General features: G+C 35.5%; 1 non-coding gene across 1 annotated transcript; it reads left to right on the plus strand.

The window, feature by feature from the left end:
* Window positions 1-256: 256 nt before the first annotated feature.
* Window positions 257-328, plus strand: TRNAA-UGC (transfer RNA alanine (anticodon UGC)). Its single transcript has one exon. It is a non-coding gene; the product is annotated as a tRNA-Ala (tRNA).
* Window positions 329-9,439: the final 9,111 nt, after the last annotated feature.

The raw sequence follows: 9,439 nt of genomic DNA on the forward strand, positions 1-9,439 counted from the left end.
GAGAGAAGCTAGCCTGATTTTATTTATGGACACAAAAGCTAAGTACATTCTCAGCCATTTCTCACAATTCCCCTAAATAGACAGTTCTCTCTGTTAAATTACAAGTCAAGCTAATAATATGAGCAGTTTTGGCTTTTTTAAAAAAGCATCCTTTTTTCTAATCACTGGTTTATCACCTAGATTGCAGCTTACATCCCAATTATCATTGCCTACAAAGTCATACATAGCTTCTCTAATAAATGTCCACTCAGATACTGGGGATATAGCTCAGTGGTAGAGCGCATGCTTTGCATGTGTGAGGCCCCGGGTTCGATCCCCGGTATCTCCACTAGGGTTTTCCTGGGTTTATCTTTGAAACAAGGTTGCCCACTATCACCATTACTATTCAATATAGTACTAGAAACGCTAGCCTTTATTGCCGAGAAAGAGATTCAAGGAATTAGAGTAGGAAATGAGGAAATTAAACTATCACTTTTTGCAGATGACATGATGGTATACTTAGAGAACCCCAAAGACTCTGCTAAAAAGCTACTAGAAATAATTCAAAATTTCAGCAAAGTGGCAGGATACAAAATAAATCCACATAAATCCTCGGCATTTTTATATATCACTAACAAAATGCAACAGCAAGAGATACAAAGAGAAATTCCATTCCAAACAAATGTTGATAGTATAAAATATTTGGGAATCCATCTACCAAAGAAAAGTCAGGAATTATATGAGAAAAATTACAAAACACTTGCCACAAAAATAAAATCAGATTTAAATAATTGGAAAGACATTCAGTGCTCTTGGATAGGCCGAGCGAATATAATAAAGATGACAATACTCCCCAAACTAATCTATTTATTTAGTGCTATACCAATCAGACTCCCAAGAAACTATTTTAATGACCTAGAAAAAATAACAACAAAATTCATATGGAAGAATAAAAGGTCAAGAATTGCAAGGGAACTAATGAAAAAAAGTCAGAGGAAGGTGGTCTAAGTGTACCTGATCTAAAGCTATATTATATAGCAGCAGTCACCAAAACCATTTGGTATTGGCTAAGAAATAGACCGGTAGATCAGTGGAACAGATTAGATACAAAGGACAAAAAAGGGTACATCTATAGCAATCTAATCTTTGACAAACCCAAAGATTCCAACATTAGGGATAAAAATTCATTATTCGGAAAAAACTGTTGGGAAAACTGGAAATTAGTATGGCAGAAATTAGATATGGATCCACACTTAACACCATATACCAAGATAAGATCAAAATGGGTCCATGATTTAGGCATAAAGAGGGAGATAATAAATAGATTAGAGGAACAGAGGATAATCTACCTCTCAGACTTGTGGAGGAGGAAGGAATTTATGACCAGAGGAGAACTAGAGATCATTATTGATCACAAAATAGAAGATTTTGATTACATCAAACTAAAAAGTTTCTGTACAAATAATACTAATGCAAACAAGATTAGAAGGGAAGTAACAAATTGGGAAAATATTTTTAAAAACAAAGGTTCTGACAAAGGTCTCATTTCCAAAATATATAGAGAACTGACCATAATTTATAAGAAACCAAACCATTCTCCAACTGATAAATGGTCAAAGGATATGAACAGACAATTCTCAGAGGAAGAAATTGAAACTATATCCACTCACATGAAAGAGTGTTCCAAATCACTACTGATCAGAGAAATGCAAATTAAGACCACTCTGAGATACCACTACACACCTGTCAGATTGGCTAAGATGACAGGAACAAATAATGACAAATGTTGGAGGGGATGTGGGGAAATTGGGACACTAATACATTGCTGGTGGAGTTGTGAAAGAATCCAGCCATTCTGGAGAGCAATCTGGAATTATGCCCAAAAAGTTATCAAACTGTGCATACCCTTTGACCCAGCAGCGCTACTACTGGGATTATATCCCAAAGAAATACTAAAGAGCGGAAAGAGACATATATGTGCCAAAATGTTTGTGGCAGCTCTTTTTGTTGTGGCTAGAAACTGGAAGATGAATGGATGTCCATCAGTTGGAGAATGGTTGGGTAAATTGTGGTATATGAAAGTTATGGAATATTATTGCTCAGTAAGAAATGACCAGCAGGAGGAATACAGAGAGGGTTGGAGAGACTTAAATCAACTGATGCTGAGTGAAATGAGCAGAACCAGAAGATCACTGTATACTTCAACAACGATACTGTATGAGGATGTATTCTGATGGAAGTGGAAATCTTCAACATAAAGAAGATCCAACTCACTTCCAGTTGATCAATGATGGACAGAGGTAGATACACCCAGAGAAGAGACACTGGGAGGGGAATGTAAATCGTTAGCACTAATATCTGTCTGCCCAGGTTGCATGTACCTTCGGATTCTAATGTTTATTGTGCAACAAGAGGGTGATATTCACACACATGTATTGTACTTAGACTATATTGTAACACATGTAAAATGTATGGTATTGCCTGTCGTCGGGGGGAGGGAATAAGGGAGGGGGGGTAATTTGGAAAAATGAATACAAGGGATAATATTATAAAATATATATAATAAAAAAAATTAAAAAAATAAATAAAAAAAATAAATAAAAAAAAAATAAATAAATAAATGTCCACTCAGTACAAACTCTGGGCAAAATTGCAAACTGAGCACAATTAGGTTACTGACCATTTAATCTTTTATTAGTAGGACTATAAATAAATTATAAGATGCTCAAGGGCAAGGTATTATTCTTTTATTTCTTTCTAATATTCTTTTATTTGATTTCACAAAACTTATTAAGTGCCTACTATGTGAAAGACAGTATATTGAGTGATGAGGATACACAAAATCACACACACAGACCCTGCCATTCTAGGGGAAGAAAAGTAAGTGAATCAGCATTTTTCTAGCAATTGCTATGTGCTGTTGTTGTTTGTCCTTCCTTTTTGAAGAGGGCTGTGACATCAGGGAGGTGATACCTTGACATGCAGATGAATTGGATTTAAGTGAAGGAGGCTGGACAGGGTCACCTGCCTGACTTACCCCTCCAGAGCCATCTGGGTCCAGTGACTATTTGTACATCAGGACGACTGGAGATGACTTTGGGAGAATTTGGCCTTTTTAAGTTAAGTTTAAAAACAAGTCTCAGTTTGACTAAGGCTGCACCTACTCAGTGATTAAGACTAGGGAGCAATTGAAGCAAAGCACCTCCTCTTTAATTTAGTCCCCCCCCCAAAAAAAAAAAAACCCTAAATAAATAAATAAGTGAATGAATTAATCTCAGAGGGGAAGACCCTCAGGACTTCTGACCAAAGCAGAAATGGTTACTATTTACTTTTAACTTGAGTCAATCAGGTCCCAAGCATGGAACAAAGAGGTTTGGCCTAGGACCTATTGGTGGCCAATAAGAATCAGACTGGTTTTGGTTTACGGCTTGATCCTTAAGAAAGAAATCTGGAAATAAACCTCAAGATATCTTGGGAGGTTCAGAGGTGTGTCACGCATTATATTAAGTACTTTTAAACACATATTATCTCTTTTAATGTTCCCAATAACCTTGCAAGGTAGGTGCTAGTATTATATGTCTATCAAATAGTTAAGACAATCATGGCAAACAGAGATTGAGTGATTTGTCTAAGATCACCCAGCTAATAAGTGTCCTAGCCCTGCTACTGTATGACCTGGACAGGACACTTTTAATTGCTGTGAGACTTAAATTCCTACTCTATAAAATGGGGTCAAGTGATAAATTCACTCCTTACTTCATGGGATTGGTTTGAGTTTTATGTCAAGTGCTATTTAAAATTCTTAAAAACTGTCAAACTTCCAGGTGGTGTTGATAACCACTTACCTAGTCATTCTAAGGTCCTGCGGAGTCCCATTCTCACTCTGGGAGCAAAATGATAAATTCTAAATTCTGGTTCTAACTCTTCTGTGCCCAAGGAGTTAAAGGGGAGGAGAAGGAGGAAGAGAAGGGGAGAGGAGGAGGGAAAGGGTGGAAACAGACTATTGACTCAGATTTGAGGATCTAAGAATATAACTAATCAAAAGCCTGCCCCTGAGTCCCCATCTGCAGGTGAACTCTGCTTCCTTTAGTCGTTTTGCAAAATGTCAAAGAATTCTAGTCATGTAGCCTGATGCAATTGGCTCTCCCCAGAGTAGGCAAGCATGTTTAGTTAGTACATAACTTTCCTTCCTAACAAGGAATCAGTGTCTAATAATAAAATATTTACTAGGCTGCTGTGAGTATGTCATTTTGCTTCAGAAGTCCTGTGAAGCTTAGGATCAATCTTAACCAATGACTTCTATAAAATGTTCAATTTGATCCTTCCTTATAGCAGTCAAAGCAGCATGAGCAGCAATCTCTACAAGAGGTTCAACTAATACAGTCAACAGGGCTTGTCATCAAATGGAGACATGTCAACTATGATTGAGACTTTTGTTCAATCTGGGGCACAGAACTCAGGATCCAGTCTGAACCAAGGGTTTGAGGGTTTGTAATGTACTACTCTGTCCCATCTAATCACTTAGGGACCTCTGACAACTTCTAACCTCTGCTAACAGAACAATGTGTGGACTCAGAAACCAGCTCTAGCAAGAAAGCCTGCCGCTATATTCTTATGTCATCTCTCTCTCTCTCTCTCTCTCTCTCTCTCTCTCTCTCTCTCTCTCTCTCTCTCTCTCTCTCTCTCTCTCTCTCTCTTCCATTGTCTGTCTCTATCTGTCTCCCTCTTTCTCTCTATCTCCCTCTCTCTCTCTTCCTCCCTCCTTCTCTCCTTCCTTCCATCCTTTCTTCCCTCCCTTCCTCCCTCCTTCCTTCTTTCCTTCCTTTTCTCTCTCTCTCTCTCCCTCTCTCATCTCTAGCCAAATTCCATCTTTGAGCACCTGGAGTGGGAAGAAGTAGATGTTTCATTTTCATGACTCTGCAGTACTAATTCAGTGCTATGTATCTAATTACCTTTATAAATGCTGCTAATGGTCAACATTCTTCCCATATGATGGTAATATTAATATCTATCATTTATTTAGTATTAAGGGTTACATCTCATTTATATTATATTTTATATAATAATCCTGGGAAATAGATGCTATTAATATTTTTACTGATGAGGCACACATAGATTAAGTCAGGGATTCTTAAACATTTTCCACTCATGATCCCTATAAGCCTGAGAAATTTTTATGTGACTCCAGGTATATAGGTATATAAACTACATAAACAGATCAAACATTTGCTGACAATAAATCATAATTTGCAATCTTCACATTCGGTTATAGGACCCTATATAGAGTTGTGATCCACAGTTTAAGAAATTTTGGATTAAGTGACTTATGGGAGGGTCACACAGTGACTGAGACCAGATGCAAGCTCAGGTGTTCCTGACTCCTCATCCACCACTCTATACATTGAGTCACTTAGCTGTCCCTAAGTTTATATTTATGAGCTTTCAACAATAATTTACAAGCTTTCAACACTAAGACTAAATGTCCAGTATTTCTACCTCATAACAGCAAGTACTTCTCACAATAAGAAAAGTATTCATACTGTATGAGGATGTATTCTGATGGAAGTGGATATCTTCAACATAGAGAAGATCTAATTCAGTTCCAATTGATCAATGATGGACAGAATCAGCTACACCCAGAAAAGGAACACTGGGAAATGAGTGTAAACTGTGAGCATTTTGTTTTTGTTTTTGTTTTTCTTCCCAGATTAATTTTAGCTTCCGAATACAATTCTTCCTTTGCAACAACAACAACAACAAAATTCAGTTCTGCACATATATATTGTACCAAGCATATACTATAAGATATTTAATATGTATGGGAATGCCTGCCATCTAGGGGAGGGGGTGGAGGGAAGGAGGGGAAAAATTCAGAACAGAAGGGAGTACAAGGGATAATGTAAAAAAAAAAAAATTACCTATGCATATGTACTGTCAAAAAAAAGTTAGAATTATAAAATTAATAAAAAAGAAAGTATTCATAAACTTTAAAGTCATCTTAAAATACAAACTTTAAATTACCAAAGAAATATGAATTATTACTATTTTTTCTTGTCATGAAGATGGACTTAAGGTAATTATTAAACTAGAAGATCATTAGAATAATTTTATCCATGAATGTAAACTAAATTCAGGAAAAACATGTATCCAAAGTATTTGATTCTCAGAGCTTATCTGATTGGCAGGGTCAAATTAAATGAGCAAAAGAGAGAGACAAAAGAGACAAAGAAAGAGGATGAGCCAAGTCAAGATTTAGCTTCCATTAAACAATTCCATTGAAAGGTATTCAGAGAGAAAGAAAGTAGCAACATGACTAAAGCTAAAGGTATTGGCTAAGTCAGAAGTCTAACTAGTAACCCCTAGGAGATAGTCACAGACATTTAGTCTGAAAGAGCCCAACGGTCCTGTTGAGGATACTTTGTTGAGCATTAAATTATACGCTCCAGTCCTAGAACTCACATAAGAGAGAAAAATCCAAATGAAGCACAGATCTACCAATGAGCAGATGGAGCTTCTTCATCCTCAGTGAATAAATGAGTTTTATTCTTTGCAACAGTTGAGAAGATTCTCCTGAATCTCCTGAAAACAGAAAACTGGGGAAAACTTTTTACATCTGATATTTCTGATAAAGACCTCTTTTCTAAAATATATAGAGGATTGACTCAAATTTATAAGAATACAAGCTATTCCCCAGTGGACAAATAGTAAAAGGATAGAAAGAGAAAATTTTCAGATGATGAAATAATAGCCATTTCTACTCATATGAGGGGAAAAAATGCTGTAAATCATGATTCATTAGAAAAATGCAAATTAAGATAACTTTGAGGTACCAACTTCACACCTCTCAGATTGGCTAAGATGACAGAAAAAAAAATAATGATAAATGTTGAGGGAATGTAAGAAAACTGGAACACTAATCATTGTTGTTGGAGTTGAGAATTGAATCAACAATATGGGAGAGCAATTTTTAACAAGCCTACAGGACTATGAAACTGGGCATAATCTTTGATCCAGCAATGTGTCTCTTGGGTCTGTCTCCCAAAGAAATTATAAAAGGGAAAAGGACTCATATATGCAAAAAGTGTTTGTGGCAGCCCTTTTTGTAGTGGCAAAAAACTGGAAACTGAGTGGATGCCCATCAGTTGGGAAATGGCTGTATAAGTTATGGTATATGAATATAATGGAATATTATTGTTCCTAAGAAATTTTCAGAAAAGCCTGGAAAGACTTACATGAACTGATGCTAAATGAAGTGAGTAGAACCAAGAGAGCACTGTACACAACAACAACAAGATTGTGTGATGATCAGCTGTGATGGGCATGGCTCTTTTCAACAATGAGGTGATTCAAGGCAATTCCAATAGACTTGTGATAGAAAAAGCCATCTGCATCCACAGAAAGAACTATAAAGATTGAATATGAATCTTTTCACCTCTTTTTGTCATTGGTGTTATATATTTGCTTGTGTTTTTTTTTTCTTTCACCTTTTGATCTGATTTTTGTTGTGCCACATGACAAATATGGAAATATGCTTAGAAGAATTGCACATGTTTAACAATTGGATTGTTTGTGGTCTATGAGAGAAGATGAGAAGGAAAATTTGAAACACAAAGTTTTGCAAACTATACATCTTTGCATGTATCTGGAGAAATAAAAAATTATTAAAAATTAAAAAATTAAAAAGAAATGATCCTCCTGACCCAGGTATATCTCATGCTAGGGGCATTACTCAGTGGAAAATTCAATTCTGTTAAAGGCATTGTGTATCTCTGTTGTCTCTCTTGGATAAAACAATCCCCAAATTTAGGTACCATCTTCAAGTGGTTTATACCTTCAGAGACCATTTAAACCCTCTGCTTTATTATTTGGGATTTTTTTTATTATTTTTGCTTGTTTGTTCATTTTGTTTTTATTGTTGTTGTTGTTGTTGTTTGTTTGCAATGACTCTAGGCCTAGGGAATGTAAGGAGCCACATCTCTGAGTCCTGGGAGACCATAGCCTCTAAAAGAAACTGTCAGTCATTTTTTTCATCATTTTATTATAGCCTTACAATGGAGGAAAAACTCTAAAACTAAACTAATTTTTTTTAACTTTGGGTCAAAAACATATCATTGGATTTTCCCAAAAATTATTCCAGAAAACTACTTAATTGTACAAAATAGGTTAGATTGTATTGTGGTTATTTATTTCTTCAATCATTAAAAGAAATGCTGAAAACTCAAAAGAGTCATAGTTGTCCACTGACAGATATTTAGAACATGATATAGTAACCCATCAAACATGATGTTTTCCCAGAACATTGATATTTAGGATGTTAAAACATGAAACACTTTATGCACCGGTTGAACAGGTCCCTATCTTCTGGCAAGTCTTGCTTGGCTTCTACTCATTCTCATAGTAGTTATCATCTTTTCTGGAAAAAAAAAAAAAAAGGTGTAATTGAAGAAAATGCCCTGGGCTGCCAATCATTCAGACCTCTCAGTAATTCTGGACCTTTTGAGTCTATGATGTAGCTGTCAAGGGTTTGAAAATGTCAGTCTTAGAATCATTGCTTGACAATCTGTGTTCATGAAAAAAAACACAAAGCAGAGAGGCAGCGAGGGAGCTTCCACTAAATAAAAGATATTAGGCTATAAAGGAGCAGCCTCCATTGCTGAGGGTGGGAGGTAGGAAGGAGAGAGGATTCCCTTCCTCCACAGGAGAAAGCTCTTGGCTTGATAGATGGAGATAGAAAGCAAATGAGAGAATGAAGTCACTTCATTCAGTTTACTGAGAAAATTGTTCAAATAGTATTCACCACTAGCATTTAATTATTTTTATTTATAGGTTATAAGTGCGAAAATTAGAAAGGATTTTATTAGTAAATATCTGTGTGTTAAATGTTTGGATATTTCAATTAATTATAAAATTATAATCTTTATTTTATGTATGATGAAAATGATTGGTACAGATAGTTTTGTGAAAAGTGTTAAGAGATTAAGCATTTGCTATGTAAAGTATTTGCTTGTCCTGTACCTTTCTCATTATTGCAGTCATACTTTAAACTTGGATGTTTTTCTTTACTGGGCAGGGCTGTATCACAGTGGGGAAAATACTTTGTAAACTTTAAAGTGTTAAAGAAATGTGAGGCATCAGGATTAGTGTCATTAGGATTCTTCTAAAGAGAAGTTAGATTCGTATAATCTATATCAAATTGCTTGCCTTTTCAAGGAGAGGGGAAGGAGAGAAAAAGGAAAGAAAAGAATTCCAAACATTTTTTAATAAAACAAATGTCTAAAAGTTTTGTCTATGTAAAATTAAGAAAAAAATAAAAATTAAATGAAAGGTGAAAAAAATAAATAGAATTTAACATGGTTTCCAGATTTTGTGCAGCAAAATGAATAAATAAAAATGCTTATCTTCCAATGCTTTTCAAAAAGCAATCTATATCAATCATTTTCTTACTTCATATTTTCTCTGT

Source organism: Sminthopsis crassicaudata, chromosome 3 (assembly GCF_048593235.1).
Source record: "Sminthopsis crassicaudata isolate SCR6 chromosome 3, ASM4859323v1, whole genome shotgun sequence".
Lineage (NCBI taxonomy): Eukaryota > Metazoa > Chordata > Mammalia > Dasyuromorphia > Dasyuridae > Sminthopsis > Sminthopsis crassicaudata.